Source organism: Astatotilapia calliptera, chromosome 4 (assembly GCF_964374335.1).
Source record: "Astatotilapia calliptera chromosome 4, fAstCal68.1, whole genome shotgun sequence".
Taxonomy (NCBI): Eukaryota; Metazoa; Chordata; class Actinopteri; order Cichliformes; family Cichlidae; genus Astatotilapia; species Astatotilapia calliptera.
Window position 1 is genome coordinate 5840018 of NC_137425.1, and position 21012 is coordinate 5861029.

Genomic DNA, 21012 nt, shown 5'->3' on the forward strand with positions numbered 1-21012 from the left:
TTATTTTCTTCAGCAGTGAGCAGTGCCAAAAAATAACGGTCCCTGTGCTTTCCTACACAAATGAAAAACCAACCAAAAGACAATTCACTTACCCAACTTCCTGAATGAAAAACAGGAGAAAACCTAAACAAAAATGGCTTCTCACACCTACTAGGCTGCTGCAGTGAAGAATATACACAAGGTGAACAAAATACACAATTGCTACTTTACAAATCTATTTACAGCTATTTACAAAACTAAGATACTAACACAAGTCACACACACGGTTATACTTGCAAATCAATGGGCAAAGACACTCTATGAAACAACGACTCAAAAACACATGCTCTTTGTTGGATGGTGGAGGCTAGTAGAGAGAGGGCTGTCATCCGGTAGTTAAGTACTGGAGGTGATCAACCAATTATCCAATCCCAGGACAGGAAGAGACTCCATCCAGCTACTCAGCAGGCACGCCTGGGTGTCCACCTCCTAAGAGAGAAAGGGGAAAAAACCCACAGCCATCCTCTGGTGGGAGGAGTCACACATAAAACAAACACTGACAACATTGGATCATAACACTTCTATAGTTAAATAAATATGTACTATATCCATCCGTCCATTCTCTTCCGCTTATCCTTGACAAGGTCACGGGTGGGCTGGAGACTATCCCAGTTGGGCACACCCTGGACAGGTCCCCAATGTCCCGCAGATCTATTATATTACCCCCCCCCCCCCCCAAAAGAAAAAAAACAATTTTGAAGACTTTTTCAAACCAAAACAGTACAATTAAAGCTATATTGGAAAATTGTGCACCCAAAGTTCATCCATCCAACCATCTATGCATTTTCTTCTGCTTATCTGGGAATAGGTCGTAGAGGCAGTCTAAGCAGAGAGGCCCAGAGCTCCCCTTTCCCCAGCCACCTCCTACAGCTTATTGGGGGAACACTGAGGCAATCCCAGGCCAGCTGAGAGACATGATCTCTTGAATACGTCCTGGGTCTGGCCTGGGGCTTCCTTCCAATGGGACATGCCTGGAACACCTTAGCCAGGAGGCGGCCAGGGGGCATTCTGATCAGATGCTTGAACCACCTGAACTGGCTCCTTTCAACGTGAAGGATTAGCGCCTCTACTCTGACATGACTCTCAAATGACTGAACTCCTCACCCTATCTCTAACAGAGAGGCCAGCCACCCTTCAGTATGGGCTGCCTGGTCCATTTCTACGGGCCATGTGGTCCCTGTACAACTGATGCAAAAGCTTGGGTTTGCCAGCAGTAAGTCAGACTTATTTCCTGTGGGAGTTGGATTGCTTTGTCACTGATTCTGTTGTTTTTAAGGAAAGAATTTGTGCTAAACATATTAATATTACTGCTGTATATATTTAAGGTTGAGCTCATTTTAAATACTTTATATTCTGTTTAATGCGGGGATGTCCAACTCCAGGCCTCAAGGGCAGGTGTCCTGCAGGTTTTAGATATCACCCTGGGTCAGGACACCTGAATCAAATGATTATTTCATTACCAGACCTCTGGAGCACTTCAAGACATGTTGAAGAGGTAACATTTAAATCGGATGTGTTGGATCAAGGACACATCTGAAACCTGCAGGACACTGGCCCTTGAGGCCTGGAGTTGGACACCCCTGGTTTAATGCAAAGCATAATCTTGAAATCTTTTGTTTCTACTGGCTGTCCTGTCCGATGAGGACCACATATTTTGTAAGAAAAAAGGTTTTCATGAGCTCCAAAACACATGCCTATATATTTATTTTTAAAAAGTATATTAAAATAGTATAGTAAAAACAACAAAAATGAAAATAAATCAGCTGAACTAAAAGGCCTGAGCAGTCTGTCACACAGTTAACTGTAAATATCTACAGGGGCTATTAAAATATGAATGGAAAATGAAGTGTTGGCAAAGCAGCTGGTTAAACGTACTACAATCAGACATTCTCATAGATGCTAATCTGAAAGTGCTACTGAACTTGCACCTGCTCAGCTTCCCTGTTCTATTAGGCCAGACATAGTTAGAGCTGCTGTCCCCTCTCCATCATCATCTGCTTTCCTCACTAGTGTATTAAATGAGTTATTAACAACTTTGCTAATGCTAGCTGGGTTTCCACACAAAGTGCAGATTGTAATTAGTCTCAGAGCAGTGAAAGTGGAGCCAGCGGCAGCTTGCCTCGCACGCTGGTCTCCCATCAGTTTACAATGAAAGATCAGCCTTTTTTCCTAAACCAGAAAACGGCTACTGGCCTCTTAGCTTGCTCACCTCAAGTCATTGTTAAAGGTAGACAAAGAAGCACTGCTTGCCTTGCTTGTCCTTACAGAATGGCACTGAAGCAGAGTGTTTTTGCTGTTCAAATGTTTTGAACACATTGTGATATGTAAGGGGTGGATCGGACAGAGAAACAAAGGGATGCTGCATACTCAGACTGTATCAAGTTGTCAGTCATACAGTAAAGCATACCAAATTATCCTGCTCTTTTACTTTAATCGGACTATCATTTATAAAATGAATGTTGTGTTTTACTGAGGATGACTCCTCAGGAAAGTGTTGCTGAGGTCATGAATCGTGGGAGCCAAGTACCAGTTTCTATAGCCAAATGTCTTTTTGCAACCAGAGGAGACGCCACCTGATGCTATTAGACAGCTATTAGACACTCTTGTTTTTTCTTCTCCTTTTATATCTGGAAGCTATGACCATTTTTTATTTACAGCATATGGTAATTGAGAATATGTTTTAGAGCTGCTAAAGCAGGACAGACTGGAGGCCTGTTAAAAATAAACTTCCTTCATAATAACAGCCTGTATACCCATCCAGACAATGCAATAAGAAGTCTGAGATGATACTTGGTGCTGTTTACTGTATGGTAGCTCCCTTTCATTTTAAGTTCTGGGTAAGTGAAGGCGGCATGTCTGATAGTGTTTAGCTTTTTATAAAATTAGCAAAAGGTGCAAAGACAGAAAGATGTAGCATCAATTATATATAATTGTATGATGATCAAAATGTATTGTGGATAATAAGCTGAAGGGTTGCAGTAGCTGAAGATATGTTATATATATATATATATATATATATATATATATAAAACATATCGTTATGTATATTTGTTGTACAGAATGTGACTTCTGAAATACTTAAAGGGTTTTGTCATATTGTGTTAAGTTTTTGGAATTTCACACATAATATCACAAATCTTTTACATTTTTTTTTTATTATTTTTTGATTTTACAACTAATAATATAATGAATCTCACACATCAGTGCATATAAAATATATGACATCCATAGAAACTTAATCTAATGTGACTATAAGTATTTATATATACTACACAGAAAATATTAGCTATAGCAATGATATAACGTGTGAGGACAAAAGAGCTTGTTGTCTCAAAATGCACTCATGGTTTCTGCCTGATGGTTTAATAATAATCTGGAGATAAAGGATTACAATCCTTGATGGTTTGATTCAGCAATCTCTGGTTTCTCAATTAACAATTATTTTAAAATATCCTCTCTTCTTTTCTTATTCTGGTTATAATTAAGGGCCACTAAATTATTTTGAGGTCAAGGGAAAAGCTCCTTGTTTGAAATACTTTGAATTTAGAGCAACTCAGACTACAAACCTTTTACCATAACTCAGTGAATTTCTTATCTGAGGCTTATTCTTATTATGTGCCCTTTGCTTTCTTTTAATTCTTATCTTAAAAAACGAAAAGAAATTCCTACAGCTAAACCAAACAAAATAAAGAAAATGTAGTTTGTCTACGAGTGATAGTAAATGTGCTAGTCTACTGATTTTGATGACAGACAGCTGCTCGTAATTAAATAGGAAATTTGTATATTCCCGTAACACCCAGAGTCAAAACCAAAACAATCCCAGCATGGCCAGTCGCTTATTGGGCGTTCGGACACGTCACAGTCTAACCCGGAAGTGCAGTGACAGCTCTTGTCAAAAATCCTTCATCTCTTTCGTTCAAGTGCGAAACAAAGGTGAGTTTTAAAGATGTAAAATGAGCTCTTCATATGCCTGTTATTTACGAATTTTATTGATTCCTTTATGGTAAAGTGCGTTTAAAGTTTGGCCGTAATTTAACGCTGGAAGCACTTTTACAGAGCTTCAATATTAGCCGCTAGCTGGCTATTGTTAGCAGGTAGGTAGCGGCTCGGGACTTATTTATACTGTTTCCGTTTCTGATTCACTTTTCCGCGGATTGTTTTGTGCAATTTTATGCCATGACTGTCACGTCTGGGTTGTCACGGCAAGAGTTATCAGTCTGAACGTTTCCACATGGATATGCAAAATAATGAGACCCATGTTAGAAAAAAAACATGTTATGCTTCATCATGCCTCAGTATCCTGCCAAATAGTGACCACGGCTTCTCCCCTCTGTTGCTTCCCAATGCGCAGTGCAGGACAGCTGCAGGTTTCAGTCTGCCAGAAAGCATCTGAAAAGAGAGAGTCAAGCAGAAAGGCTACTGCAATGCAGGCTGTAGTACCTCTGCACGGTGGCTGGGGAAAAAACTGGTGACTTTTAGATAAAGTAATGAACTCAAAGTTCTATGAATAACTTTTTTTGTGATATCCAAATTAAAGGATCTAACCCACAACTATTTAAATGAAATATGGAATGGCAAACATTTGGTACTGGAGCTACAAAAACTAGTAGTTTGTTGGTTTATGAAAAAATAAATAAAAAAATCAGAAAACGTCTTTAAGATTTCAGTAGACCTTATAGAAACCCCTAGGGGGAATTTGGCTTTTATTAAAATGAGAGAAGACTTTATCTTTTGCTTTGTTCAATTTAATGTTTTTTTTTTTTTTTTTTTTTTAGTTTAGCTGATACATATAGACCAAGTTTAATTAAAAAATAATGATCAGATTAATCAGTAATAGCAATAACTGTTGCAGTCATTAGAGTTGGATGACTGAACAAATATCTACTGCTAATTGGCCAAGTCCATTGCCATTGGAGGAAGGCGGGGATTCTTTTCTTTTTTTGTGAATTTTGTTATTTAATTTAGTAGCCTGCTTCTTTCATAATTATTAACTTGTGCAGCTCCATTGAAACCAAGTACTAATAGGAACTACCAGATGGATTTGTGCTGACGCTAGTACATGCCAGTGCTACAGTATTGTTTGGGCTGCAGAAAGGCAAGAAACAGGTAATTTTAGCCCATTGCTCAGTGTTTGGCATCATAATATCTCGTACATAATTGAAATATGAGTTAATAGATATTATCGCTGTGAAATAAACATGATCAAATGCTTTCATAGCGTTTCATAGGTGCATACCTGCTAAAAACAGGACATTTAAGTCCGTTGCTTGGTGGTTGCTAGGCAACCTTGTGATATCTGATAAAGGTAAGAGCCTTCAGGGGTCCAAAGCTGTGTCCATACTGGAAGCGTTGTGATGACTAGAGACCATAGAAAGGGAAGGAAATTTTGCAACTTTAGTGACTACAGGCAAAATAACCTGGTTTCAACTTTTCTGGAGTTCTAGGCGAGCGACGGACAGCATTATCAAAAAGAGCAGAGGATACCTTTGACTGGCATATGACCTGGTGGTAAATACATTAGTGGGTTACCTAGGCAACTAGAGCCTGGAATGTCTGTCAGGGACGAGCAGTCGGCTTCAAAGTGATGCAAATTGCTCAAGATTTACTAGTGTGCCAAGTTTAGCTCCTTGGGCTCTGATAATGTGGGTGTAGTGCATTATGGTGTATTATATTTATGTATGTTTTATATTAAGATTCTCCTGTAGAATCTGGGAGTAAGAAGTCTGTTGTGAGAGTAGTGTGCATGTGGTAGCGAACCTGGCGAGGTGGAGGTATGCACTGAAGAGAAGAGGAATGAAAGTCAGTAGAAGCACGACAGAATGTGTATGAATGAGAAGGACACAGGTATATCGGTGAAGGTGGAAGAGTTTAAATGGGTGCCTGAGGTGATTTGTGACAGAAGGACGTCAGCAAAAGTGAAAGAAAGGGTGGCAGAGTTGATGAAACTCAGATTTTCACTGGGAGTACCCAGGATGGACAGGACTCGAAATAATTACTTCAGAGGGACAGCTCAGGTTGAGCTCTTTGGAGACAAAGTCAGAGAGGCAATGCTAAGATGGTTTGAACATGTGCAGAAGTAGAGCTGGGCGATAGAACGATAACGATATGTATCGCGATATAACTTTTACTCGATAGAGAAATTAAGCTATCGCGATAGACTTCGCCGCTCTTGTCCTCTTTAAAAAAAAAAAAAAAAAAAAAAGGTCAGCCAATCCAAATTAAGTAGCGCAGAGCCGAACCAATCACAGCCGCAGCGTCACGTCGCGTGACTTGTTACGTACAGCACAAGTGCCAAGCCACACGTGTTTGTGTTTGGGAAGCAGCCAGCGGGTAATGGAGCCAGCGCGTAATGGAGGAAATGAGTGTGCCGACTAGAAAAATCAACCGAGCGTGACCGAAGAGAAAACAGATGATGGTTCCAATGCCGGAGAGATTGTCGAACAGAAGAGCCATAGAAGTTCCGTAGTGTGAAGGTATTTCGGCTATTTCAAGTCTGACAAAAAACAGAGTAGCGTGCACTGTAAATGTGCCGAAAGCAAGTCTGGAAATACAATAAACTGGTGCATGCGTCACACTGCGCCACGTTATTGTTTCGGTGAAATGAATTTCTACAATACTGTTACTGTTAATTCTACTCTCTGCAGTGTTTAAATGCTTACATATACACACAGTTACTGTCCCTCCACACATACGACTCGGTTCTGCTTCTGTGCCCCAGCTTTGTTTACTTTTTCCCACCGAGGCTTCTAGACTTCTGATTGGCCAACATTTCTGCACGGTTAGGAATCTAGCGCCACCTGCTGCTTTAGCATGTTCATAGCAGCGTTTTCCTTCATTTCTGCCTTTATGTGTGGACGGGATTATTTTTAAAACGAAAACGGAAAATCTCCGTTTTCAAAAATACCCGTGTACGTGTGGACGTAGCCTCAGTCTCTGACTGGAAGCGCTAATTCGTCATTTGGCTTTTGTCAGACTAAAGTAACTGTTAAAACTGTTTGAAAAGCTAAGCTATACAACAAGGAGAGATTGAGAATTTCCTTTTAGTTCTCAGTTTATTTGATATTGACAAAAGTTAGTCAGTTTTGTCTGTTCTTCTGTAACACAAGCTAAGATTTATTTTTAGAATTAATATTTTGTTTCTAAGTGGAATTGACAATTTAGTCTGTTTCGTTTGTTCTATTTTGAAACTTAAACGCTTTAGCGGCTGCCTTTTGTGTAGTTTGCAATATTTGCCTTTATCTATCTGAAAAAGTCTCATGTTCCTTAAGTACATCTACCCTGTTGAACTTATTATGGGAAATAAATATTTAAATAAAAACAAGCTGCTGATTATTTCACATTTTACTTGTGAGCAACGGCACATTTAAATCTTACAAATATAGTTATTTGGCTTATATCGTGATAGATATCGTTATCGCCTGAAATGAAAAAAACATATCGTGATATGAAAAAATCTCATATCGCCCAGCTCTATGCAGAAGAGAGATCGGGGATGTATTTGAAAAAGGATGTTCAAGATGTAGTTGCCAGGAAGACCACAGAGATCATTTATGGATGAAGTGAAGGAGGACATGCAGAGGGTTGGTGACAGAGTAGAATACTAGGGATTGGGTGAGATGGATGCAGATGATCTACTATGACAACTCATAAAGGGAGCAGCCAAAAGAAGAAGTAAAATTCTTGTTGCACCATGTTCCCAATGGAACAAAACAAGACAGTTACTGTGCTAAGTGACACTGGACTTAAATTGGTGCTAAATGTCAATTCACCTTTGAGATCTAGACCAAAATGTGTGGTTGTGGACCCTGATCATTTGTTTCTATTAAGAGGCTTAAGGGTTTCTCATCCTGTTGCCTTGTAAAGGCCCTTCTCCTTGCTGGATTCATGTTTTAAAACCCAAAACTCACTATTGTGGCTATAAGGACACCAAAAGCTGTTTTTTACACATCATGCTGGAATAAATGACCAGATCTAACAGTGCATCCTTAAAATAATTAGGTGGCCATCTGAAAGGGCAGGTAAACATGTCTCATTTCGTATTTTCTATTAGTGATGTGACAAAAGTTGGTGGAACACTTTTTTGCAAAGCTGAATTTCCTAGTAAAAGATCTGCTAAGTGCTTGCTAAAAATTCAGCTGGTTTGTCCCACAGAGTTTTCTGCTCAGCTGTGCTGCGATTGTATGCATGAGCAAAGGGCATGTGGGAGTTCAGAAATGCTCTGAATGGGAGTTTGGATTGATTCAGAAGATTCCATGGTGAACAAATTTGAATCCCAAAAGATAACTCTTTGACTGGCTTAGCATTTTTCTCATTTTATCTTCTTAAACCGTGACACATCCACACATTCTTCACATATCTGTTGGTAAAGACAGATTCTTGATGTACAAGTTCGTGACTTGTTTTGGTGTGCAGGGAAATTGAATTTTTTATTAAACTGCAGCTCATTGCACAAAATAAAATACTGACTTCGTTCCTCAAGCTTACAATACGGTCGAACTATGCAGATTCAGGATCTGAATTTCAACATCCAGTCAGTTTTGTGTAACAGCTGTTGGCACTTAAGTCACAGTTGTCTAGCTGTGACTGTAAAAGATGTGATGTCACATCATTGTTTTTATTGTGTTGGTATGGAAGTGTTTTGTTCACTCTCCGGACATTGTTGTGTCTGTCAGAAAAGGAAGTGGATACAAACTGGTAAACTTTCGGTTCATATTCTGAATGCAGGTGAACTAATCTACTGTTTAAGAACAGGACTAATGAAACTAACAGTGTAGTTTTGGTAGATATTTCAATATGACATATAAGGAAAGCATTAGATGTATAAATGAAATCAACCAGGTGTCCAGTCCAATTTCTTTGCTAGTTTAATGGCCCTTTAGTCATAAATATTTTTTTGTTGTAACTTTTTAAACCAATTTCAATTAAAATAAAACCATTTTGATTAAAATAAATAAAGTAAAACATTTTTTTTATTTCATGTGTCCCATTTAAAAAAAACAAACCAAACAAAAACAAAAAAAACCAAACAAAAAAAGTTTTGCTTTCACTGTGGTGCAGCGGCCTCAGTCTGTCTTTAGCCACCACTCTGTGGTCTTGAGCAATGTCCTTTCCAATTTGATTGGTTACATTTCACAAGTAATAGCCTGTTAATGCTGAAGGCCACTTTGCCACAGACAGGCACAGAGGAGCAGCTTTTCAGAGTTTTGAAGGTATAACAGATATTTCCCAAGTTGCAATAAACACAATAATCCTATGATTTATTTCTTTGAAGACAAGCACTCTGTTTTCCAGTTACATTGACTGATTAAAGCACTTTATTACAGTAATCATACAGTTCACTCAAATGTGATGCTAGAGCTTTACTGTATGAATCGGTAGCATAAATATACTTTTATTTTAATTACAAATAATTAGTAATGTTTTTGAGTCTAAACAAAAAAAAAAACCCAAAACAACAAAAGAAAACCAAATAGGTTCCTTAGTCACATGGTTTTGGGTTATAAAAATTGTTTTAATTATACCTTTTCTTATAGTTAGCTGTGAATGCTCAGTGAATATATGCATGCAATGAAGCTAGCATTTGGTTGAGATCATTATGTTATTACTATTGTAAATGTTCTTTTTATATTTTTTCCACTAGTATGCATGATATAATAGGATATAATGACTGTTAATTTAAACATATAGGTAATTGTGACTTTGTTGTGCCAGCGTCAGTCTTTCTTCACTTTTAGGCCAGCAGTTGTTTTTATTTTTTATTTATTTTTTAAATCTGTACTAGGAAATTTATTATTTTTCCACAGTTCTTCAAAAGCCATTTAAAAAAACAAACAAAAAAACCCTAAAACCTGCAGTGGTTGAATTTATAAACACAAACTTATGTTTTTGTGTTTCTTGTTTGTGTGTGTGTGTGTGTGTGTGTGTGGGGGTTTTTTTTTTTTTTTTTTTTTTTTTTTTAAATCTGAGTGAACTGCCCAAATAAATTCTATGTAAGAGGAACACGGATCAGGCTGTTAACAAGATCAGTTTGGAGGGGACAGGCCAGATGCTGTGTTTCATATTGCTGAGCTGTATGCATCAAAAGTGGTTATTAGACAGGTGGCCTTTCCATAGACTTCCACCTGGCAGCTGGCAGATAGGCACACTTTTTCCTTTTGTATCTAGCTGTGTGTGTGTGTGTGTGGACTGAGACCACTTGTCTTGATTTAAAAGTGCCTTTCTGGCTTCTCGTATTCCTCAAATTTAAACTCTTACAGTGATGTGTCGCGCTCTCCCTCTAGTTGACTGTGTCCATTCAGCTCGCTGCTGTATATTAAACTATTCAACCACTCTGTTAGATGTTCTTTACACACAAGCGCCCAGCTGCAAAGAGCCCCCCGCCCCTTCATATACTACAAGATGCAGCCATTTGGTTTATTTACGGGTGGTGCTTCTGTAACTGCTGGGAATAGGCCAAGAGCCAATCGAAGCACACGGTGGAGGCCAGGCTAATAGAATCTGACAGGAATGGAGTCATAGAGGCCGCTCAGGCATCGTAAAGCTGTCGCTGTTTAAGCCCCTAAATTTGTCGCTATTACCTGCTTGCCTCTCTCTTTACATGGGCAAAGAGTGCACCCGTGTTCCTGAGTTTGAGACGATGTTGTTACTCATCTTTGCTCATTTCAACACCAAATGAGTACGTCGGTGTGTGCGCACATGCTTGTGTATTTTCAGGGTCAAATGCAGAGCGCATTGAAAAATGGATCAATGATATACTATCCACTATATAATGTCAAGTAAAAAGTGAATTACTGCAGAATGTGGTGGACCTTAACAAACAAATGTTTCAGCACTGCACCATTTCTCCATCAGGCTCAGACTGTATCCTATGTTTTCAGATTTGTATTTTTATTTGCTCTTCTGAGAATTCCTTTCTTGGTGTGTGCAGCAGTGGGAGATGTCAAGATGTGTGAATTTGTTTGGAGTGTAACAGTGTAAAATGCTACACCGGTCAGTACATCAATACTAGTCGGTAAGGAAATTGGGTGTTACTGAAAATCTTTAATATGTCAGAATTGAAGATTTTATCCCACTAATGAGCCTGATTAAAAGAACATTCACAAATTCCTCTAAAACCAGGCCCATACTGTCCAGTCTTCTGAGCTGTGTCGCTGGATCGATTTCAAAAAGTATTGGCTGATCACATCACAGCATACAGCTTTGATACTTCTTGTTCTGGCTTCGTGAAAAGCTGAAGTGATTTCTTTTAAAGGAAAAACTAAGGTAATGAAATCCATATATGAACATCATATTCAAATTACTCATTCGGTTGACTCATTCGATGCTGTTAGCTTAATGTTTATTTAAATGTTTTGAAAACATGAAGTTGTTGATATAAACACAGGCAGTGGTGTAATGTACGAGTTTCAAATGGCACGCCATTTGATTAAAAAAAATTTCCTTTTGGTTGTAGTTTAGATTTTCTATCCTGCAATGCTACTCCTAAGGACAATTTGCATATGCACGGCACTACTAAGACATAATTGATATAGGCATTCAAAAATGTCTCAGATTGGACCTTTTTTAGATGCAACATGCGAAGAAGCTCATTTCTCATATTGCTGATCGCTTGTGAGGGAAGGCAACAAGTATTGAATTAGTTTGCATGAGAGGAGGGAAATTGAAATATGGATTGGGGTCGCAAATGCCTGCCAGTGCTTTGGCTGTTTCGGATATGGAGGATGAAATGTATTTCTTTGTGTATGTGCGTGTCAGTGTGTGACTGATGCAGACAGAGCCGGCATCGAATGGTTTTCCACCTCTCTTGCATGAAGCTATTTTCCAATAACAAGTAGAGAGCAGAAGTGACACAGATGAAGTGAATGTTTTAAGAGGAAAAGTAATCTTAAAGACAAGCCAAGTCATTCCTCACTCTAATCCCTTTGCTTCTCCTGCATTACTGCTTCTGTCTTGAAGCCAGATCCCAGCCAGGTCTCTCACCATCTGCCATATAGATGTATTTAAATCATGCATGCATGCTGACTTTGGACCTGTGATTTGAACTGGCCAGGTCCCCGGTCTCTGCCAGACTGCTCAGCAAAACACATGACCCAGGAAAGCTGTATGAATATAAATGAATGACAACACAGTTGGTTAAAAGCGCCATTGCCCAAAAGTCAGATTCAGTTTTGCTGATACACTGGCATTAGATTGTGGGAAAACAGCGACCCATCCAAATACTCTGAACATCAGATCCAACTTTTTTAAAGCTCCAACAGTGTTTGGCATTTAAAATTCATATCACTTGTAGGTGAAATGTTAAAAGAAATTAAGAGAAGACTGGTTCAAATAAAACAGTTCAGGGACGTTTTAAAAAATGTATCTAAGTTATCATGTTGGTGTTCCAGGATAAGAGTGAACCACCTCTGTAGCACTAAATAAACCCAGGGTTAAATCTCAAGTTACCTCACTAAGCCCATAGTACACAGTACAGGCCTCAGCAGTGAATAAATAGATGTCGTGATGCATCTCAAGTCACGATATAGTCATTATAATAGGCAGTGCATTGTTACGGTGTGCCATTGGAAGTTACTCTGTGAGGCCCACCTTTTAATATCTCAAAAGTGTACAAGGTAAGGGCAGTGGTATTCACTTTTGTCAAGAAATAGCTTTTCTGTTTCACCTTACAGATCGATCGATTCGTGATGTCAATGGAAAAAACATTTCTTTTAGGAGAAATGTGAAAGATGTAAAAATGTGACGGTAACGACCTCTCCGTCGCGAGAAGCCTAATAATAAACAGTTTTCATTTAACAGAAGTTTGGGGGGTGGGGGGAAGGAGTTCCACATCAAAGGTGGGGAATGGAAAAGAGAGAGGACAGAAATGGGCAGAGAAAGAGTAAGAATCGTGACTGTGAAATCGATAGTTCATACTGTTCTGAAATTGAGGGGTTGTGTTTTTTTTTTGTTTTTTTTCTTTTTTTTTTTCTTTCTCCTCAGAAACTGTGTATATATGGTGAAATATGAAATAGCCTTAGTGGAGGCCCCTCATGTAAGCAGCAGTATTGATTTCCACAGACCTGGTCCAATTTTGGTACCACAAGTTTTTTTTTTTTTTTTTTTCTCCCGCTGCCCTTTTTAAAGGACTAGAGCGACTCTGGTGGGGCAACGTTATAGAAAAGCACCTGACTCTGCCTCATCTCCTCATACCCGAATGGCCAAGCTGTTTTTGCAACCAAAGCCACGACGAGAAAAGAGTCAAGGAAATTTCTACAGTTTCCAGAGTCTCTCTGAGGACACAGCTGCAGGATGGAAGATTTCCCCTGTTGGCAGTTCCTGTTAAGAGATTCACTAGCATTACAACATGAAGAGAAAATAATCCTTTCTCTTCGTGTGTCTGTGCACGCGTGTGTGCGTGCGCGCTTGTGTGTCTTTCTATTGGCAAGTGGCTCTGAGAGAAAGCGTGTGGCCGAGTGGACTGACAGACTTTGTGTACGATATAGACTGGCTTCTTACGTCTGTAAGTGTGTTTTGTTACTGAACAGAGGGAGGGGGAGTCACATGAGTGTCTGCTCAGCTGCAGCTTGCGTTGAGGTGTATTCACACATATCCCCCACAGTTTAGCAGTTACTGCGAGCAGCCAGACATTAGTGGTGAAATTGCAGCTGTTTTAAAGCCTTTATTGGAGTAGGATTTACAGGGTAAAACGGTCTGTAATTCTTAGCCTGTGCTCCCGCTGCGATGTCCCTGCTGCTGACGCTGCTTTCATACTGCCCTATCTGGCTTCATAAGGAAAAGCGACTGGAGGGTATCAGCTCCCGGAACAATATAGGACATTTTTCCTCCCCTCTTCTCCTGAGATTCAAAAAAGTTTGAAGGCAAAGAAACAAAGCCTTTGCCTCTTACTCTTTTTCTTCCCCTTTCCTTCCTTTGCAGTCACCATGTGTCCCATCTCTACTTCCCCTTTCCTCTCCGCCTTTAACTTTCATTCTCTCCAAGTAACGGGAGTCTCTTGCAATATGCTGTGTTTCCCCACTTGAGTGTTAATGAGGCAGATGAATATTCATGAAGAGGAGGCTGACATCGCTGTATGGCGATTGTGCAGCGGATGATTGTGTGCATGGGGATTGTTGTGGCCACATTTCTGAGGGATCTGTTGTGCAGTGGGTAGACACCAGGGGACTCTGGGCTCCTTTGCTAATGATGCAGATGCTTGAGTTTTGTTTTGGTCTGTGGTTGTGGATGACCTATTCCCAAGGCCGTTCCTCTCTCCCTCGTGGCTGCTGGAGCTTAAGTTTAGCCTCCAGCTGCTGGTGGAGGATAGCCAGGGAGTGAAAGACTGAGAAAAAGAGCTGCCTTTTTACTGCCTACACTCCTCCTACTCTTCCTCCCTGTGGTCTTGACTTGTGACAAAGGGATGCCATGAGTCACCTCTTCAGGGGCCATCTCTGTCTTCTTATTTTACCTCTCACTATTTGTTGCTACCTTTCTTATCTTTTGTGTTTTTTGCATTTTCTTTCTGTGGTGACTAAAACTGATTTCACCACATGTTGAAGGACATATTAGAAACTATGTGGCCCATTTTAACAGCAAAAGGCTGTGTAGTGCATGCTTGTCATGTCTCTTGGATTGCTGTTTCCTCCTGTGCACTGCCCACCCCCTTTTTTCCTCTTTTGAGCTTTGTTCTGCTCTTCAGTTTCTCCTCGAACAGTTCCTATAGTAATCTCTCACGTTTTCTTCCCCTCTTTTCCTTTTTTTGCATGACAGATTCTCATTTACATTTTCTCACTAGCTCATCATCCAGTCTGCCTCTTCTCTCCCCGCTGCCATCAGCCTGGGGCTTTCTCTGGTCCCCTTTCCATCTCTTATTTGCCGATGCTACCTTTTCCCCTCTCAGCCTCAATCTTTCCTCCTTTATTTCCCTGCAAGATATCTGACCCTCGCATATTTTAAACCTTTGATCTCCAAACAGTCATTTTCGACATGAAGTGATGTGTGTTTATGTCTGCAGCCCAAGGTGGAAATTTGTGTTTGTCTGTCTGGGACATGCTTTGTATTAAGCACCCTTTAATTTAAGAAGGTGAGTCTGCCATTGCTAGGTTGGAGGACCGATAGTCCGACTGTCTCCTTCGTGGTGACACGTCTGCTAGTGACATAATGGAGGTCTTCCTTTTCCTTTGTGCTCCTGTGTTGTTCATGAAATCAGTTGCATTGCCACTTTATGTTGTCAGTTCCAGTCTAGCAGGTGTTCATACTTATTCTCATGCACACATATCCTTCTTGCAGTTGGGGAAAGGGTGGATGCTGGCCAATTTATCAGTGTTCTGACTGTAAGGCTACAGGGAGCCCTCCGTCTTCATCAGTTCACTCAGCAAATAGGCACACCCCAGTCACTGCTACTAGACTTAGCTCGTGTGTCTCCATTATACTTTAACAACAAATCTGTGAGGCTGACTAGAAATAGTGTTCTGTGGTTAGCCATCTTAAAAAACAGTCTGCTCAGATCACAGGTGAAACGGGTTAAAATGGGTTTATTGCCTCAGATTTATTAGTGTTTCCCACAGGCTGGCAGTTTACAATAAAAGGCAGTTGGAAGATTATTATAGTATAATAGTAGTCACTTTATTATAAGCTAATGAGAATAACATTAGCCGAATTATAACTGCAATGTCAGCTGACTGCAGCTCAATTGCCATTACCGCGAGTATGGAACAAATGTTTCACACTGCTTGTAATAACTGCATTTGGTTTAGTGCGCAGTTTTTTTTCTTCTTCTATATATCTCTTTGAAACACTGTGCTTTTATTCTGTCGTGTCATGTGATATCTCAGGGCTGTTGTCCTGCAATAGTGAAGGACGTTTGTCTTATTTGTCTGTCTGTCCTCCTCATCCTCCTCTTCCTCCGCCGCCCTTAGCCTCTGTGCCCCCTCGATTTTCTCGACCCACTGCTGATCAAAGCTGCTTTGAGGGTGCTGAGCGTGTCCAAGGCCGGTAGTGATTTGATGATATGTGTTCGTCTAGAGAATCTTGTCTTCGTGTGATTAGATGGTGTGTGACAGGTGGCGTCAGTCCCATCAGCTCATATTAAGCCAGAGCGCCGTGCTGCCACCGCCGTTGCTGTTTTTTATCCTTTAATGTTAAACCTTCCTCACCAGCAGAATCAATTATCAGTGATTATGTTAGTGTCAAAGTCTTTAGCGCCCGGCTGAGCCCCATTGCTGCCTCCTCCCACTCGTTGCTGTGTGGCCCACAGAAGCCACACTATGCTGATCCCCAGTCAGAGCACTGCTGCTGCAGAGGGACAGCTTTACAGACAGCTCTAAGTTTAACCTTCCTCCTCAACAGTGGTGTGACAATGCAGGGAGAGTTTATTATGCCTGACAAAACTCCCCCCACGTAGGTTTTTCCTCAGTGAGAAAGCTGCATAGCGATTAGCCCTATCATGCTCAATTGTGGATCTAGCTGTCAGAGCTGGCCTGGTGGTCTTGCGTCCTTGGTTGCAGACTGCTTGAGAAGGCCATGTTTTATAAATATAAGAGTTCACTGAGCGTTTGCTGCACTGCATTACAAAAAACAACAAAAATACCCAGAATTTTCTATGCAAAAACTCTACTTTGCCATGTAACCAATCTTTTTCTCACATAAGGTTTCCTCAGAAGGACGTCCTCAGCCTTGGATTTACCTGTGATGCACAGTGTGTGTGCAGATTATTGCCACTGCACCACACAGGGCAGTGAGGCAGCTTGTTAAAAACCCCTCTCTGCTGCAAGGTCACAGCTCTGGCTTTTCCACCATTGTGTCAGTTCTTTGTCAAACAAACATTCGCACATTGCTTTCAGAATTCTCATCAGGCGGGATAATTGGCTTACAGGACTTTGTGAAACACACAGAAATATTCGCATATGCACTAACAACAATTTCTGTGTAGTGTTTAAGTAATTAAGCAGCGCTTGCTCCATCATGTTCCCCCACCTCCTTTCTATACATGCACCGTCACTTTTTCTTCCCCGTTCAAACTGAACGGTAATGACCTGTTGGTACCGTAGTTAACAACTAAATTAGTTACAGTAACAGTACATATTTTGATTCTAAATTTGTAACTCTGTTTTGGATGCAGAGTATGATTCATGTTCAGTCTAACAGAAGACCTGTATCTCATGTCTCTCCATAAGCAGAGCTCTCTGTGGAAGTAAATCAAGGATCAGGTTTGGAGTTGCCACTTAGGATTAGAGGTTTTAATTTCAGCTGCTGGGTGTCTTTTCTTGACAAGCCTCTGCTGGTGACAGGAGTGGAAGTTGGTTTTTATTATTATTTTAAATCTTTTTGAGGCTTTTAAGATCTAATGTCCATCTTCTATCTAACATGGTTTCTTTGACTCACTCTCGACCCTCCCTGACTCTCCATTTGCCCTTTCTCTCCTTCTATATGTTATCCAGTGTTGAGCGGAGGTAAGCAGAGATAGTAATCTGCTGTAGCCTTGGCACTCTCTCGCACTCTGGTCTCATTGAAGAAGATTGATGGCCCTCTTTCTGGAATGGCCGTTGTTTTGGATGGAGAGAGAAGAAGATGGAGGCAAAGTAGTGGGTTTAAAATGAAAAACTAAGTGAGGGAGGGTTGAGGAAAGGCAAGCGGTAGCAGGGATAAAGAGAAATGGAGGTAAGGTGAATGATGGTTGTAAAAGATGGAGAATTGGGAGAGGAAATGTCACTGTGGAGGAGCTTGAAAGCTCATTAAATTTGGTTTTTATTTTATTGAGTGAGAGTATACATCAAACTGTGATTGGTTTCAGATTCACACGTCGTTTCTTTTTTCCTTTTCTAATGCACACGCGGGCTATGGAATTGGCTGCACTTAGTTTGCATGTCAGCAGGATTATATTTAAATGTCAGCTCTTCTCTCAAGATGCAAATGAGACAAGAACATGTTTTGATGGAACGATTTTGTACACGTGTCTTGTGTTGCTGTTGCATTACGATGCAATGGCCTTTAGGGCTTTTAGGTATGTGTGCTAGTCAGTATTAACAGTCGTTGCTGCATTACTAAGGGGAATAAGCAGTCCTTCATCCCTCTTCATGATGGTTCTGTTGCTCAGTGGCCATGTGGGTGGCACTGGGTTGATTGGCTGTAATGACAGTTATGCTCTTAATTGTGTCACTTATACTCCCTCTGTGGCTCTTTTGAATGCAGTCAAGCGCTTGATCTAACCCCCCCCCGTGTTTTGTTCCTTTCTACGTATTGGTCTTTTCAGGTTTCAGGAGCAGCGAGATATAGAACAGCCACTCTTTCTCCTTCCTCCTTAATTCTTCTCTCGTTTAAGAGAAGTATTGAAACTGACATTGTCTTTATATTTGGGCTCCCCCTGTCTCTGCCCATCCCCCCCCATGCCCTCTCCTTAATTTGTCTCCTATTCCTTTAGTGTCTTTTTTTTGTTCCTCTGTTTGACTATTGTCTGACTTGCTGTTCCGCTTCTTTCTCTCTTTGCCTTTCTCGCTCTATTTCATCAGCCTGTGGTACATCGACCTATCTTTCATCCTGCCTCTCCCTCTTCTGTCTTGTCGACGACTTTTTTTTTTTTTTTTTTGCTTTCTATTCTCCCGTCTTGTATTTTTTTGTTTTCCACCTCCTCATCTGTCAGCTCCCTCCTCAGTCTTTTCTTTTTCTTTTTTTGAGACAGCCCTTGCTGTCTCATGGCGTCCCAGCATTGCTGGGGTCAGCTTGACATGTCTTGGTGGCATGGCTGGTTGTATTGCCTATTGTTATCGCTTCCTGTTTGAGCTGACCACTTGACTTGAGCAGGGTAAATGATACAAGACCAAAAAAACCAGGAAGAACATGAAGGGCACATAACGTTATGTTTGTTCATACTCCTGACAGGGTTGTTTCAGGTTATACTTCATGTAATTTCCTGTGGTAACAACTCAGCATAACACTTCTGAAGAGCCTCAAATAAACATCACAAATGGAAAGCAACCAATAACAAATATTTAAAAATGTGTTATCTTAGGCAATCTCCACTTCATCAGCTGAAACTGTTTCATCCAAGTTTGTGACAAATGGAGTTGGAGTCCACATCTGCTGTTTTGAGTCGGTAAGAACGAATCTTGTATTCATTTCAGGTGAGCTATTGATCAAATGGTGCTGGTCCCATTCACACATCACAGAGCCAGTCTACCTTTTTGACATTTCTTTCAGGGCTCAACCTTTGTATTTTGCATCTGATTGACATTTCCTTGGTATATATGTGTAAACACAGGGATCTTAAGATATTTCATTCATTCATGCAGATCATCTTTTCTCTCTCTGAGGTAAAAGCCCACAGGCAGTTTGAATACCGGTCGTGAATACAAAGCACCAAAATATAAAAAGTAACACTCTCGGTGCAGTATTTCTGAGCCAAATATAAGTCAGTGTTTAGCCTTAGAGTTGCAGTTTATTACACCTCTGAGGCAACTTGTCACTCCCTGGATTGCCGTAGTTTGAAGTCATTCAACGCCTGTTTTAAAATCCTGTTTTATTCTTTATGATCCAAGTGTCAAAGTAAATTGACTTAAATCACACAGCTTTCTCTAGTTGCATGTTAAATGTCAGACATCTTTATGGATTGGCTTTATTATGAGAACAAAGTGCATCACTGTGGCTGTTTAGCTTGAGACATTTTGTCACAATCTGCAGACCTTTCTGCAGTAATGGTTGGCAAAACACACCCAGTCTGCTCTGTGAAATCCTGTTCATCTGTGGTTGGCAGGCATGTGAAGTATGAGTAAGCGTCCTTGGTCATGTTTATTTAGGTAGAGGTGGTATTTGAAAGAGAATTAGACTTGGAGGATTTTAATGACACTGCAGAGTTGAAGCCACCGTGGGTCTGTTCTGTCAGATGATTGTTTTGCTATCGGGCTCTGTGTGGGCCCTTTATGCATCACATTAACGTGGTGAATTTTATCTACAAAGATTTTTATCCACTTTTATGGGCCACTGTAAATATAGCATAAAAAGTATCAGGGAAGCATTAAGCCTGCTTTGCTGTGATCCTGCTTTGAATGCTATTGCTATAAGCAGCACTATTTCATTTGTGGGATTGAGATTGCATTGCTTTATTGCTCTGTTTACACCTGTGGCTTTTTGGTTTGCTGTTTGGATACAGTCCAGATACAGTTTGTGCTTGGATTAGTATTTTAAAGCTGCGTGTAATTGTGGAAGGTGGGCCCCTGTCCCGCTTTGTTCCGCCTCGCTGTGTAAACCTTACTACAGTCTCTGTAAAACATGTGTTTTTGTAATATCTTGTCACACACACACACACACACACACACTCGCTCTATCTCAGGAATACTCTGCATTCAAGTCTCCTACATAACAGATGCACACACAAACAGTCAACTTGACAAGGAGTCTCTTGCAAGACTATGATAAGGCACTGGCTCACACCCACGCTCACTCTCACAACTACAGTCTTGTTGATTCTTTTCGCTGTTTGTGTTTGCAGCTTGCCAAGAAGCTCTGGCTTTGGACAGACGAGCAGTACTGACACACCTACAGACAGCAAGACCTGACGGAGAGAGTCCAGCTGGCTAGTTATGGCAGTTGCAAGCGGAACAGATGTGCGAGGTACTTTGATCTAGGTGAGTACCAAATGAGGTGTGGATCTGGGGGAGGGAAGGGGGGGCATCGGTCTGTACCAATATTGGGAAATTGCAAATCTGCCGTGGGTGGGGAGAGGAGAAGTGGAGAAGAGCGATTGTTAGAGGCAATTTTAGTCTATGACGATAAAACATTAAAATGACCACTTTTGATCTCAAGCTGATGACAGCACTATTAAACCAAGTGTTTTTAGCTAACTTTTAACAACTGTTTAAGTATTGGAGTCTTTGTGTTCATGTGTTCTGTACTCATTTTTCAAAGCAGACAATTTCACATTCATTTAAGTTTGAAATGCTGCCTTTTTGACTTCTGAACAACTTCAGTTGTCTTCAAGCGTGTTTTTATTTTTTATTTTTTCCC

At 40.5% G+C, this 21012-nt stretch overlaps 1 protein-coding gene across 4 annotated transcripts in view; it reads left to right on the forward strand.

Moving 5' to 3' along the window:
* Positions 1–3840: 3840 nt before the first annotated feature.
* The window catches only part of spop (speckle type BTB/POZ protein), a 96387-nt gene continuing 79215 nt past the window's right edge, over positions 3841–21012 (forward strand). For 2 of the 4 annotated variants that reach the window (XM_080300135.1, XM_026164226.2), the window contains exons 1-3: positions 3851–3972; positions 19022–19105; positions 20498–20633. The gene's annotated coding sequence lies outside the window, so the exon portion shown is untranslated. Of the gene's footprint in view, positions 3973–19021; positions 19106–20495; positions 20634–21012 lie in introns of those variants that run through there. The other 2 variants (XM_026164225.2, XM_080300136.1) reach the window with 2 other exon arrangements.